General features: G+C 43.1%; 1 protein-coding gene across 2 annotated transcripts in view; it reads left to right on the forward strand.

Annotated features, from left to right (window-relative positions):
• Positions 1-248: 248 nt before the first annotated feature.
• Positions 249-15,764, forward strand: part of AFAP1 (actin filament associated protein 1) — a 114,723-nt gene continuing 99,207 nt past the window's right edge. Inside the window, exon 1 of one of the 2 annotated variants that reach the window (XM_063157561.1) lies at positions 249-339. The gene's annotated coding sequence lies outside the window, so the exon portion shown is untranslated. The remainder of the gene's footprint in view (positions 340-15,764) is intronic. The other variant, XM_063157562.1, reaches the window with a different exon arrangement.

The raw sequence follows: 15,764 nt of genomic DNA on the forward strand, positions 1-15,764 counted from the left end.
CCGCGCCGGGGGCTGCTGCGCACACCGGCCCCATCCTGCCCCATTCTGCCCGGGAGCTGCTGTGCACACCTGCCCCATCCTGCCCGCACCCGGGGCTGCTGCGCCCCCCGCCTTTGTTCCGCTGGCTCCGCCCCGGCGCTGTCCCCTCCCCGCGGGGCGGGCCCGGCCCGGGGGCGGTGGGAGCGGGCCGCCGTCCCCTCCCCGCTGTCCCCTCCCCGCTGTCCCCTGCCGGCGCGGCGCTGGCTGCGCTCCGCGGCAGAGCGGGGCTGCGGGAGGAGCCGCGGGAGGAGCCGCGCTCGGCCGCTTTGTGCCGGCAGCCGCCGCAGGACGGCCGCAGAGGTAGGAGGGCTCCGGGCCCGCTCGCCCCGGGCAGCATCCCTGCCGAGCTCCGCGGGCGGAGAGAGAGCACAGGAGGGAAAAAGAGGGAGGGGAAGGGCTGGATTCAGAAATGGGCTTTTTTTTTTCAGCCGCTGCTCCGCTGCTGCTCCCGGCAGCCGTGTGCTAGGAAAGCTGTGGGTTTACTGGGAAAAAAAGCTAAAAAAAATAGGAAAAAAAAAAGTCTCGCTCGTTTTCTTGGCCGGGAGCAGCACATAGAAAGAGCTGGAGGGAACCCGGTTATCGGGCTGTGGCGGCCCCTGCCCGGGCTGTGGAAGGGCAGGAGCCCGGCCGAGATCCTCGGGAACGCAGCCCTCTGTCTGTCCGCCATCCCGAAACTCGCGTCCCTTCCCGGGAAAGGCACCGGCCCCGCAGCCGCGCTGCTGCTTTGTACCGCTGCGAGCTTCCTTATTTTCTGCCTTGTGGGGTGGGCAGAGGTGGTCTCCCCGCAGGCTTGGCCATTTGATCTGTTTCATCACAGCCGAGAGATTGCATCATGTTACAGTCCTGGAGTCAGTCAGGGCACGGGCGAACAGAACCATCTTTCCAGATCCATCCCCTCGGCTTCCCGGGCCGACCCCCTCCTTGATTTCCTGTTGGGCTGAGGAGCAGCCTGCCATTGGAGGCTGGGGGGAGCCGCTCACAGCGACGTGGTTCGATTTCTTCCACTGAGAGGTTTTTTGGAAACTCGAGTTTGTCGGTCCTACGCGCGGTATGTGTCTTGTGTGGAGGGCTTAGAGGAAACCTGCCAAAGATTTAGGCGGTAGGAAAATAATGGGCGGCAAAAGAGCCAGATAAACTGCCAAAACCGGGACTTGCTCCATAAGCTGAAAGCTCTGCAGTGGCAGGAGGTGAGTGGGTTCAGGCAGGCATCCCTCGGCAACCCAGGCATTCACCTGCCCTGAAGGATAGTGCAGCTGAGTAAATGCACACTCTGAAAGGCAAGATAAGGCACCTATGAGAAACAGAGAAGTATTTAGCTCATTTCCTCTCTGGATCCTTTATGATCATTTTGATGCAAACACTTGATGTGCCTGTGCCTGTTCTGTTTATTGTATTACTGAAGTTTGCGGCTGCGGTCCAACTATGATATGATAAATCTCAAAACCAGAGAGATCCAATTAAATCATGTACTTCGGTCTAGGGCTTCTTAAGGCGACAGATTCTGCTGTTCTTTGTGCAGCTCTTTGTTTTGTTCCATGGGGAAAAAAATGTCATGGCACGGCTTGGTTCAGTTCTCAGAGGTATCCATAACAATTAATGATTATTCCATAACTAGTGTCTCGCCCTTGCAGGTGCTCTGCTACTGTTTGCTCCAAGTGTTGCGGGGCCACTCTTTTCCTTTCATGAAAATAATAGTGTTGTGAATCTTTTTTTGTGTGCCTTTCTGAGAGTGGTCGGTGCAGGGGCACAAGGGAGCACTTGGCAGCCAGATGGATCAATCCATCAGTGCTCTCGGATATGGGCACTTGGTGCCTTTCCGTCATCCCTTGTGCCTCCTGGTGGTTTCCATGGGAAGAACTGCACAATTACTTCCTTGTTTTGAACAAACCATTTTTCCTTTGTAAAAGAAGAGCAAATGCTATGTTAGAGCAGGAGGGAGAGCATCCTGTCTTTCTGGGGCTATAGGGCCCCACATGGGTTTAAGAGGAATTTGAAATGGATTTGAAAAAGAAGGATCTACAGTTTTCTTTGTGTATCAGCCAGTGATTGCAGTGACAAGCCGGCAAACAGAACAATGAGCAGATACTCACTGCCTTTGGTGATATGTGGCATGTTTGGTGTTTCATAGGAAATTTGTCATCACAAGTCAAAGTGTTATGTTGTGTTCCTGTGGCTTGGGTAGATTTTTAGATGAAGGGGTTTGGAAGGTCTGTGGGGTTGAAACAAGTACTGGAGCAGTGCCAGCGAGGACAGGGTAAAATGCAAGACTTCAATAGATCAACCACTTACACTATTTTAAAATTTTACCGTCTTAGTTAAGGATGATTTTTCTTTTTTCTCTCCTGAAGTTCTCAGAGTTGAAAAGATACTGTCTGAAACATAAAGCCCAAAAGCAAATATTGAAGTCTCAGTGGAACAGGCTGTATTTGGTACATGTATGACGAATTGTGCTTATTCCTTTCAGTGATGCAAAGACAACTTGCTGTATGACCAGGAATTGTATTGCCCTGCTGCTTGCTGCAGTCTCCCTTGTGACATTGCCTCAGGACAAAGAGCCAGCGGTTCAGGGCTGGTTGATGCTATCTGGAGTCGACTGATTTAATTTCCATGCGTTTTCAAAAGTTTTGTGTCTGATAGATCAGTCAGGGGGAGTGTGGTATCCAGGAGCCCGCCTGGTTAACTGCTTTGTTCAAAGCTGTGCTCTTTGTTTCCTGAGGAGGGGTCGAGGAGGAGGAGATGTACTTTATATTCATTTGCAGATCTCCAGCTGAGGTGGGAGAGTGGGATGCAAGGACTTGCACCTCAAACTCCTGTACAGCCTAGTCTACTCTGTGCTGTTGTGGGTTAGTCATAGTAAAGCATACTGTGGCAATTTTCCAAAAAAATTATGCATCCCTTCCAGGTGTGCTGTTCAACTGGTTTTAGGTGTGAATGACACCTAGCTACTGGTATGGTTCTGACTTCCCGACTCATCACTTCATTGACAAATAGTGTTTCAGCTGGTGTAGAAAATGTCTGTCTGGCCTGGGCGGGTGACTGGGTTACACACTCGGTAGGTATTATTCTAGATCAGTGTACTTCATTGTAATATAAAGTGTTCTTAGGCTCACAGTTGAACTCCTAATAGTCAAAACCAACACAATTAATAGAAATGTGGAAGTCAATCTGAGGACTGCAGGTACAGTGAACTCTTGAGCTTTTAGTGAAGGACTGAAAAAGCCAGATCTTGAATGTGCCCCTCCATCTCTAAAGGTTGTCTAGGAGGAATTTGAGGAATTAGTTTTCCTACTGTGAAGCACCCCAAGCTGACCTTAGAGCAATTTAAGTTTTCAAGACCATACCAGATGTCTTTTTGGGGAGTGTCTGCATGAAGCCATACCAGAGCAGTCTGTCAGCACAGAATGAGCAGGTAGGAAGGCCTGTGGCTGCAATGGCAGTGACCCTGAGCTCAGAGTGCAGGGGTTGCACCAGCACAGGAGTCTCACTGCACCAACCTGTCCATGCACACACGAAGGTCTGCCTTTTGTAGTGCATCACTGCTCTAAAACACTTTGTGTCTATTCAATTGCTCTTTAAGGTCCCTCCAAACCCAAACTGTTCTGTGATACTCTGTGATCAGAAGTTAACTCTTGACTCTCCCGGTCATAAAAGACATGCTGCTGTGAGTAATGGTAATGAACAGTGTTGCAGGATCATAACTTGGGTTTGTGCAGTGGGGGATATCTCATAGCAGGTAACAGTCTTTTGGGACATCATCTCTGTTTTCCAGAGATATGGCAAGTAATTAAAACCTGAATGGCAACACTGCCGTCAGTTTCCCCTTTGCCATCCTAGCAAAAAGTCAGCCGTGGCTCAGTGTGCATAGAAAGGTTTGACTGCCAGAGGTGCCTTAACAGAGCAATGTCCAAATGAGCTGCTGGTGGTTACCTCTCTTAGAGTATGCCTTGGAGAATACAGGAGTCTGTGGAAATGATAAATCAATAGCTCTTTTATATTTTGCCAGTGTTCATCAAGAAATCTAGGAAAGAAAACTCCTAAGAGGATTTTTAAAATCAGTTGGATCTTGTATAGATACTGCTCTTTACTTGTATTGGTATTTTAAAAATTGATTGTTTATGTTTGGCAGTAAAAGGAGGAAACTGATAGACCTGTCTTTTCTAAATCTCTTTCCTCAACTGGAAAAGGAAAATAAAAATCAATGTATTATTCCTTTTATGGTGACATAGTGGTGGGGTTTTTTAACTGTCTGGGGGATTCCTGCTGCCAAGATCTCTCTGCCATTATGTAGTTTTGAGTTGAGTGATAAAGACTATCTTTCTCTAAGACAGATGTTGGTAATGGCCTTACTGTGCCAAAATCTTTGTGAGTACAAAATGCTGTGTAAAAATATTTCCATCCATTAATAGTGAGTGCCAGAAAAGAGTACACAAGTGGTTTCAAATTTAATCTGTAATGTAGCTGATGTCTCCAAGATAACAACATCTTACCCCCAAGAAATACAACACTGTATGTGAGGTAATTGCTATGACTTACACTGAATATATATTATTTATTAGAGGACTGTCATTATATCATGCTTGTGAATTCCCCAGAGTCTCTTATCAGTGTCCTTATGACATCTCAATATCTATGGAAAAGATGGTTTTGGTGTCCCACTTGAGTGGCTGATGCTCTGGCTTGCTACTAGCCACTTCCAGTGAGCATGCTTGCCTTGTTTATTTAAAATGAATAGACTTTGGGAAAGGAGCTTAGTTCATATATTCACATCATCAGAGATAGCACTCCTTCACAGGGAATATGGAATGCTATGTTATCTTAGTTTTGCAGAAGAGCAAATAGTAAAAGCTCTTTCATGTGCAGCTTTCATGCTAAAACTACTCTGCACTGTCTTCAAAGTATAAAGGCTCAATATTTGGCCAGTTACTGTGGATAGATTTTTTTTTTTTTTTGGGTCCATTAAAGGATCTTTAAGTATGTTTTGAAACTTATCTGGTCTCTCATCAGTTACACCTGCTTAGGGCATTCCTGTTAGAAACTGGAAGAGAGGAGAAGGCCAGGTAAGGACGGAATTTCCCTGTTAGTAGCAATTAGCGGATCCAGATTTTATTTTCCTGTACCATTTTTTGCCAGGAGCAGCTGCAAAGGGAGAATTACACCGTGACCTTCACAGCACTTCCTAGTGCCATCATCAATCAGATCTGGCAGGAGCTTTATCACATCTATCAGTGTGGCTCGTAAGCCACATGCTGTCTGGTCTGGGGGGAAAAACAAACAAACAATGGGAGCTACTGTAGGGGTTTGTTTAAAATAAAACAACCAGGAGTGAGCTTTTCCCATATGTGCCAGCTTTGTAGGCAGATTGCTGGTTTTGCCGTGTGCTGTTGGGCTGATTAATAAAAGATGACGGTTGTAAAGCAGTGGAAGAGATTTTCGCTACATTTCAATGGCACTGGCAACTCATTCACAAATATGTGAATTGCGGCTTCAGCATTTCTCAGGTGATGCTTTTCAATCCCATTCTAACCCTCAGCATTATTTTTACAAAGGAATTTATGTAGTTAGATTAATTCAGATGTTTCCTACACAGGTAAATGTTACAGAATAAATAAGTGTTTTCAGACCTCTCTGATTCTTATATGAAATAGCATAACTTTCTCAGATTAAGTGGTTTGCTATATATATATTTTTGGTGGGATCCTGTGTGCCTTTGCAGGCTACTCTAGGTCTCTCCCCGAGGCAAGTTCATAATGTAGCAGCCCAGGGCAGCTGATCAGCTGCAGCATCTCCCTTTTCAGCATGCAAAACATTATTAACACCCTGTAAGTGGCTGATTTGTTTTCTGTTTTGTTGGTTTGTTTTCCTTATTTACCTTGGTCTGATTATGGATTTTTACTAAAATATAAAACATTTTGTTTCTTACATTTTTTCATTGTTACACCAAGTTCATTACCATTCTCAAATTCCTTTGCTCTTCTTTTCTTGCTTTCCTTTCCTGTGCTCAGTACAGTGACAGTTTGACAGGTTGTCACATTGTGCCTGATTTGCTTTCAGGCACAGTCCTTGCTGACAGGTAGATGGGATAGGAAGAAGAAATGCAGGATTGCTACTGTATGTGTAATTCTAGCTGCTTCATGGTGATATGTTTGTGTGTGTATGTGATATATACAAATGAAGGTGGAGATGTATATAGATAAATAAAGATGAGTAAGTGATCTGTTAGAGCTGCCTTGGTCACGCAGGTTTTTTGAGAAAAATGGCTAATAGATAAATAAATGTACTGTTATACTTTTGAGGAAAAGATTAAGGCCTTGAGCTTCAAGCTGCTAATGTTGATAGCCAGCAGCAGGGTGTGATCTTTAGTTTCTGTAGTTTTTAACCAGCCAGTTCTTGGCAGAAGCCATCTTGGTACCAGATCTGGGCAAGGGAGTTTGAAATGCCATATGAAATGAGCAGGTGCAAGGAAAATGCACATAAAATGTGAAATACACTTAGCAAAAGGTTATCTATTCTATCAGGGAAAAAGAACTGGCTAGCTGGTTATGGAAATAATTACTTCTGTGGTTTTGCTCAGTGTGTGCTGTGTCATTTTGACAGGTTTTATGGCCCCAGGTGCTGCGCTGGCCCTGGGCAGGGCAGGGTCTGCAGTGCTCGTCCCTGCCCACAGACCAGCCAAGCTGAGGGGCAAGGAGCCTGCCCAAAACTGTACTGCCTCTTGTCCATCTTCTGCTTCCAGCAGCCAGGCCCCAGGCACAAACACTTGGGGGAGAGGTTTGAAGAGCCCAAAGCCCTGAGCAGTCCCATTTCAGCAGCAGGATGAGGAGGAGAGGGAAAGCTGCCAGCAGGAGTTGGTCTGAGATGCTGAGTCCTGTGTTTGGGGGCTCCTGCTTCAGGAGGATGCAGCAAACCAGGTCAGGCCGAACAAAAAGACATGGTTTCAGCCCTGAAAACAAGGTGGGCAGTAATGAGGAAGACATAAAACAGCAGGAGCCGAAAACAGGAGAGATAATGTAAAAGGCATTAAAATAGGAGATAATGCAAAAGGCAGAGGGATGAGTTAAGGAGCAGGGATTCCAGCAGGGCTGCTCAGTCTCACCAGGGCAGTGGTGGTTGGGAGCTGAGCTGCTCAGGGTCCACTCTGATGCTTTTCTGCTGTTGCATCTTAGCACAGATCAAACAGAAGGAAACTGCCCCTTGGAGAGTGGGATTTATTAATGTAATGCAGTCCATGCTAGGGAATGGAGTGAAATACTGGATTTGTCACTGGCTGTAAGAGATCAGGCTGAAGAAAGTAAATATCTGAAAATGTTAGGAAGCTCAGTGATTCTAAGCTCTGTTAATACACAGCATTATCAAAAGAGTACCTGTTGGAAAATGAAAAGATCTGGTTCTTGGAAGGGAGAAAAAGTATTCAGCGTGAAGAGCTTCTGAGAATATTCAGAACTGTTCTCCTTGCCTGAGCCGTGTCTGCACCATGTGTTTGTCATTAGCACCAGGAGCAGCTGAGAGTCTCCTTAGAGGGGCAGTGATGGGTGCATGGTGGCTCCTTCAGGAAGAACCTGGAGGGCTGAGAGGAGACAAGCGGCTGGGTCAGGCCACAGCATTTTGTTTTGAGCTTAACAGGAATGAAGTCCACCCTGAAGAGTCTTGGGGAAAATTCTGGATGAGGGCCAGTATGAATAATGCTGAGTGCAGATGGGTGGGACCCCACCTGGTTACAAAAACAATCCTATTTCCAAGGTTTGCTATTTCTGCTGAAAAAGGGGATATTTAACAAGTAAGGTTTCACTTAAAAGGAAAAAAAAACAGTTGAGACCTTAAAAAAACAAACCCAAATCAAAAAATCTAAAAGTCTCTCACTTCAGAAATTAATGAAAACAAGCCCCCAAACATGCAGACAGCTGAAAGCACACAGCAAAAACCTCAGATAAACAAAACAAGTGTCCTCTGGGGATAGGAAGAGTTGTTCCCTCTCTGGGAAAATTTGCCTGTTCCTGTGGCTTGTGAACTTTTCATCTTTGGGACTTTCTGCTGTCCTTCGTTTGCTTTTTTCAGCTTCTTGGTCTTCTTTCCCTGGAGCCTAGAAAAGTGTTTATGCAAGCACTAGACTTTAAGTAAATGAATGACGAGTGCTGTTCCTCAGGGCTTGGTTTTGGGACCAGTCTTGTTTAATTTTTTGTCAGTGACAAGGGCAGTGGGATTGAGTGCAGCTCAGCATGCGCTGCCCTCTACCCCTGCAGCTTGTGGCCATCAAGACACCTTTCCCCTTGTGACAGCCACATCCTGAGCATTATTCCAGAGCTAATCTGGAGCAAACTGTATTCAACAAGCCCCAAAAATGTAACAATTAATTTTAGTCTGACTCAAGTTTCCATTAGTCTCCACTTGACTACTATTCCTGTTTGTCTACAATGATTGAGCCTCACAGCCTCTCAACACAGCAATTTCCTTCACATCCCTTTGGATCTTCCTCTTTATTGTTGTTTGCACGACACCAAGTCTCCATTTTGCATGTGTGGAAAATCTTGCTGAGAGCTGTCCCCCCTTTGACCTCATTCTTTTCAGATCTCTCATTTTTCTGTCTTCTTGCTTATAGTCCAACTATTTAACTTTTCAAAGTTGTCTGAGTGTAAAAAATAAGTTGTAGTGAAGGCTTGTCTGAAAACAGTAGCTCTCTCTACAACCCAAGGGCAAGTGGATGTGTGTGTGGAAAGCCCAAATGACTGACTGTCCCAAAGAAGTGACTAAAATACTGGTTAGATTCAGAGGAAAGCAGAAGTTGCCCCGAAGAGGTATGATGTTTGGGGATTTCTAGATTTCTTCAACGCTTTTTAAATCCTTCCAAAATTTTTTTTTCTACCACAGTAACATCTTTTAAAGCATTACTAGCATTACTAGCTCTGCTGTTCTTGCACTTGGGATTCCAGTCTGGTTTTGCTCAGCACACCCACAGGCTCTAGGATATAAGTGCAAGCTCAGATTGCCCTGAAGTTTCTTGTACTTTATGGGAGCAAAGGGTGAAATCCATCTTCAAGATTTGGGGTCATTTGGGCTAGGTTTCCTGACATACAGCTCTTACAAGAAACCCAGGTGTTGCAGGGTTTTCTACCAGCTTTAAAGAGAAGCTACCAAATAAAGGAAAAGCACTCTGGCAAGTAGGGATCAAAGCTTAGCATGGTTTGCGTGTGCTTTAACTAGTCTCAGTCTTTGTACTGACACCAGTTAAGTTGTTCTGCTTCAGGGAGGTAACTTGGAAGCAGCACTTGTGAGCGAGTCCAGGCCTTTCCCTGCACATTGCTGTAGGGAAGGGCTGTTTCCTGCTAAGGCCTGAGTGCTTCCCTCTGTGAGATAGCATCTGAACAACCCAGAGCAAGACCTCCATGTAAATAACGTGAAAATAAAGATGCATGAAGCGATGCTGCTTTCCAAGGTGTGATTGTGGAGCAGTTCTTGGCCAGGAGGCATCACTTGGATGGCCCATCCTCAGCCAGGAGCAAAGCAGGCAGCGCAGCAGGAATGTGCCCTTGCCCAAGCTGTAGTTTGAGCCATGTGTAGACAGCAAAAGAAGCAGGGCCCTTCTAGCAAGTTGTCATCAGTGATTATAAAGTACTTGGTACCTTAGAGCAGCTCTTTGTATGTTAATAACTCATTAAAATCTAATGACTTCATGAAATTGGACAAGCAGTAGGAACTGGAAATGGCAGATGTTCAGGGTGGAAAGGGAAGGGAGAGAAGCATGTAAGAATCCTTTAGCATCTTTTCCATTTATTTGTGTTGCCACTCCTGCTTTTGAAGCATAATAAAGTTGTAAGGGTTTTGGTACACTGGTCACCTCTCTCATCAGCCCTGCTAGTGCCTCAGCACTCCTGAGGTTTCAGTACAAACCCACAATCTTCTCTAATGAAGTGCAAGGAAGGAGGAGAAGCATGTAAGAATCCTCTAGCATCTTTTCCATTTATTTGTGTTGCCACCCCTGCTTTGTAAGTTTTCTTTTTAACTCTTGCAATGCTAATGAGTTCAGGAACACTCCTAAATTCTGGGATAAACAAACTTTTATCTACTTTACCTGGAAACCTTTCTGACATAATGCCAGGTGTTACATCCCTAAGACTTTTTGCCAGAGCACTTTTGAACTGTGTTTTGCAGGGGTTGCCTCACCTGCCCCTTGTGCCAAGCAGCCTGCAGCAGACATCTCACCTGATGTTTTACACTGCTTGCGTGAATGGTGCCACTCAATGCTCTGCTCTTTGCTACTGCAGTTACAGCCTGTGCCCTTCTCCCAGTGAGCCTGCAGAGAAAAGCTGTGCAGGTTTTCTCACTGATGTGGGATGTGCTGAGACCTCCACATGTACCTGCACTCCTCTTTGATTGCCTTCACCAGGGTCAGCCTGGATCACTTCAGTTCATGCCAAGATAATCCTTCCCCTATCCACTTCAGCTGGATGCAGAACAAAAAGTGTGTGTATAATTCCAGAGGGCTCTTACCAGCTCTAGGAGGGGTGGCTCTGTGTGTGCCACAGCACTTCATGGGGCTGTTTTGTAATAATCAGTAATAAAGAGCATTTTTGTATAGTTCAGTAATATAAAAGTAATGTTGAGCAACTGCACCTTGTGATGAGAGTTGCCAGGGTGTAGCTACATAAAAGCAGACAAAGGGCATGGCAAGAAGGTTTTTGCTTGGATTGAAGAAATTGTTATTAGAGGCATAATTCTCCAAAATTGTGGTTGTTGGACCATCTGAAGTAAGCCTGCCTAGGAAAACGTTTAAGTCCTTTTGCCACTGTTTCTTTATTAAAGTGAGAATTTCTTCCTGGTGAGATTTTTGTAAGGAGGAAACTTCACATACACCAGTGGAAGTCATCCAAAGCAGAATGGGAAAATGCCGTTTCAAACTGTTAAGTACAGAATTTATAAAGGCCACCTGGAAAAATAAATGTTCATTGGTTGCTGATTTTGCATGTAAAGTGCATTTTCTTCTGGAATTATTATTTATACTGTAGTAAACCCGATACAGAATTAAATAATTTTATTCAGTTTTTAATTTGGCGTTAGAACCAGCTGATGCCTCTTCCTTCCTGTGCTTCAGAATCAACATTCTTGTCTACAATAATAGTCTGCCTGTAGGCAAGTGAATTTTTGTCATTGACTAATACCAGAAGGATCAGGGACTTGGGACCCTAATACTGGGACTGCTGGGAAACACTGAACACCAGCAGAGAGGCCTTTGAGTGGAGAGAATTGAGAATTTTCATTGTCTGCTGCCATTATCTTGTTTTACATTCTGCTTGTCTGCCAGCTTGTTACTAGTAAAAAAGATTACTAGAATCTGGGCTTTTGAAAATCCCATTATTTTCCTCTCTTTATCTGATCACACCATGGAATTATGTCACTGAATTAAAATTCTGACTGCGGTAGACTTTGCATCCTGGATGATTAAACATTTTGTCAGCATGAGGTTCCATGGTTTCTAATTTAAGGACCAGAGGGCTGCATCTCTTCTGCTCAGTGTGAGGGCAAGAAATAGCATTGCTAACCTAGCAAAACAACTGTAAAATGTGTATTAAGACTAGCAAGTGGATTCATTTGGCTAGTTTCCTGTTATTTAGCTTATTTATCTTCCCTGATGGCTTTTTCCTACCTTCTTCATACCTGCATCCATTCTCAGAATCTCTCCAAACAAGAAATGTGTATTCTGGATAAAAAATGTGCCACTGCTGTTTTGCCATATAGTTATTATAGGATTTTTACTTGTTAGGTGACGTTGGTGTCATCTTCCAGATTAAAAATAGTCACTTCTGAAGGGAAGATTTAGAATGATGTATTGATTGTGACTGATAGCTGCTTTTCCAGGTGATCACCTATCAGCATCTACTCATACAGGGCACTTAGCAACATAGAATGACCTTAATCTAGCTGCAAGTCCAAAGATGACAATATATCTGCTGGACTTGAAAAACATTAAACTGGTTTGTCTGCACTCTTCACTTGAAAATATCTCACCCCAAAACAACCATATTAGTTATTGTTTATGCTTATGTTTGTTCTTAAGCAGCAGACCCCCCACATTGGGTCCATGTCTGAATGGTACCCTATCCCCTATATATGATTTTTGCCATCCTTTTTTTTAGCCTTGCCTTACTCTTTGATTGAGTACCCGTGTCTGTTGTTAATTTTCATTTGTGATGAGTTTCAGATAGGGTCAGCATCCTGACAAATTGCTTTAGAAGACAAATGGTGAGCAAGTGTCCCCATTGTAAGAAATGAGACCAAGGTGCTCCATCATGGAGATTTCCACTCCCTCAATACAGAATGTTGCTGATGGGAACTTGTTTCGGTCTCCTTTCTTATCAGAAGACCACGGGTAGAAGTTATGTAGGGGATTTCATTACGGATTACTTTCAGATTACTTTCAGATCACTTTCAATGCCTCAGAGACAGAATGCAACTTGACATGTGCAACCAAAGGGAAAGTGAAACAGAACACAATCAACTTGGACATTGATTAAAGATATGAATGGTTGCAAATAGTAATAAAACTTGTTAAATAAGATGCTTATCTAAATCAGTTGTAGAAGATCAGTAGTGGGATCCAGAGGGGTACCCTGCATTATTCAGTGTACTCTGAGGCTGGAACTAAATTACTACAGCTGAACTGGTGTTGGTAGTTTAGGAAAAGCGAAGGTACTGAGTGTAGTGCAAGCCCTGCTTATCTGTGGGACTTGTGGGAATAGGCTTGCTGTTTGTTCAGACCATTTTCACTGTGTTTGTGATGGCCTGTCACGTTTGCTGTTCTTGATAGATGGGTGTCAGCTATGAGCCAAAATGTTTTCTTTCCATCCTCCCTTTTCTTAAGACAGTGGGATGAAATCTTTCATTTATACATCACATCTGTTATGTTTTTCATGTTTTGAGGCATGGAGAAAAAGACCATGATAAGTCTGTGACAGCAGGAAGTCAAAGTTAAAGTGAAATGAGAATGTATTTTTATCAAGTTATGTTACATTTACTGATTGTGAAGATTAGCATTTGGAAATGTGCTTCTTAGCTGAGGATAAACATTTTGTTTTAATCTATTCACATCTAAATTAGTACTCAACTATTGGTACTTGCAAGGCACTAAGAAAAGCACTCACTCAGACCATCTGTTGAGAAAATGGGAATATGAAACTGTCATTGTATGCTCACAAATCCTTCCTGTCCCTGGTGCTTTAAGAGCAGCCTCATGTGAATGCTGAGTGAGTCTGAAACTGAGGAGGCTCTGTGGGATCTCCTCTGTGGCTCTCTGTGGTGCCAGTTAATAGGTTCTTCAGAAAATGCAAGTCTAGATATTTCTCTCACTCCTGTTCTCAGCAAAACTGGTTAAGCGCTGTTAAAAGATGACCTGAAAATAGTAAATAATAATAGCACAAGTAAATATATGTGAGTATAACATATCACTAAACAACTTTCTGCCTGTGTTACTGTAATGAAAAAGCTCTTTTTCACTTTCATTTTAGTAAACATGGGATCAGATTTCTAAATGAAAGGCATGTGAAATCTGATAGGTACTTAGAGTGGGATGCATTCTGCCTGACTTGAGCCACACATGGCAGAGCAGGTCTACAGCTGAGCTCCTTCCCAGCAGACATTCTGTACAATCAGGGGATGCAAACTGGCTTCTCCAGGATGTGATTAATCTGATCTATTCTAGACATCTGTTTTAGGAAGACTGAATTTCTCCATTGGCTGTGCATGGAGCCTAGGGCAGGTAGCTGAGATACAAATGATGCTTTGTAAGCACTGGCGTTCAGTCAGAGCAATGGCACTGCTAAAGCTCAAATGGCCTGCCTCACCTTTCAACCCTATAAAACGAGTAATTCTTCTGAATTAAAGGAATTTATTTGCAGGCTTAAAACAAGATAATCATTCTTTGCATTTGCATGTAGTGTACTCCTACTCTGGGTTTAGTTAGTGCTTACAAAAAGGGCTGTCACAACATCTTTGCATGGCTGTTTCAGAGCTTTGATGGCTTATCTTTGGAAAGAAACTGGAAATGCAAGAGACAGATTCTCAGTAAATGAGGTTTATGATATAAAATTCTTAGTGGTGCTCTTCTGGGCATTGCTCTATAATTTTAGTTTTCTGATTTATGAGTAGTTTGCCATATTGGTCGCATAGAAAATTATTTGCATACCAAATGTGAGTTCATTCAGCTGTGAGATTTTCATGTAGGCTGCTGCTCTCCATGCTTAACTAATTAAGATGTCCTGCATTTGAGTAACTGAGGTTCTTAATCTTCAATAAACTAAAACTAATTAGTTTTATTACCACTGTTTAAAATTTTAAAACAACAAATACGAGTGCCATCAAAATAAAATGTTCTCAAGGCAGGAAAAGAAACTGATTGTGTAGTGGCTTGGAAGGCATCACATGGGAAACTACATATAGAATTTGGGAAATTTTTTTCCTTGTGTCTTTGAAAAAGGTGCACGCTAGAGATTGCAGTTTCTGGGAAGTTGGAGTGTCTGGGTTTAACTGATAAATTACTAATCCATTTGAAAATGAATCTTACATTTAAATAGTATCAGGAATTTGGGATTTTGATAGGAATCTCAGGGAGGACCAGTGGCTTGGATTTATTTCCAAGACCTGATTATTTTATATTTCAGGTTTGGCCAGGAAATGTAGAAATAGATAACTGAAAAGTATGACTTTCTTCAGCAGAAATCTATATGAAATATTTTATTGTAAGGTGATTTCCTTAAAGGCTGCTTTTTAATCAAACTCCGTTGTTTTGTTTTTTTATTATATACGCTATCATATTACATATTGAATACATTTTATATCTTTATCATTCTGAGGTAGTGTAATAGAGCAATAATTTCCATAGAATATAGAAAAAATTTAAATAGAGATGACTGGAAACTGAAAACCTGCAACAGCACTCAAATGACTCCAGTGGGAAATGAACACCTGTAAAAGTGGGTTTGCCCACTTTTGAGATGAGATGCAATCAGGCAGAGTTTGTTACACACGTGTCCTTGCATTGAATCCAGTGGAAAAGTTCAGAGAGTTAAATATGTTATTTCCATGTCAAAAGTCCCAGTGGAGCTGCAGACCTCTGAAGATGCAGCACCTTGTGAAGCTCCTTCATTTACCCCTAAGGCAGACGGTGCACACAACCCATGTTCTCTGTTTCTTGTTGATATTTGTTTACTGGTATCAGCCTTTGTCCGACTTCTTGTTGCTGTTCAAGTCTCAAAAAATAGTTCAAAGACTTAATAATTAGCTTAAGCTGTTTTTGTAAGGAATGTAGTTTTTCATCACTGCTGCAGGCTGAATAAGTGCTGGGTTGCTTGTATGGTAGGTGACCTCCCAGAAAGATTCATTAGTGTTTAGAACAGGATGATTATTCCTGTATTGTTTTACCTAAATAGTTTTTGTTGAAAGAAAGAGGTTAGTTAAATATTATTAGAAGTTGGAGAAGTAGAGTGTATTTTAGAAAGTGCTGTTCATAAACACATCACATTCACTCAGTGCAGACCACCACGTGGTTGCTGTTTAATTTAGGCAAGTGTCCATTTATGTGTTCTTTACAAAGGCTTGTGATACATTGAGCAGCTGAAGTTTTTGTTAGCTTTCTATATTAACCAGAGAGGCGAGGCAAGGTGGAACTAAATGAGAGCCTTGGTAAATACTTCTCTGCTTTCTTCAAAACTGTATCCAAGATCGCTAGCAAAATACCACAA

This window comes from Melospiza melodia, chromosome 5 (genome assembly GCF_035770615.1).
Source record: "Melospiza melodia melodia isolate bMelMel2 chromosome 5, bMelMel2.pri, whole genome shotgun sequence".
Taxonomy (NCBI): domain Eukaryota; kingdom Metazoa; phylum Chordata; class Aves; order Passeriformes; family Passerellidae; genus Melospiza; species Melospiza melodia.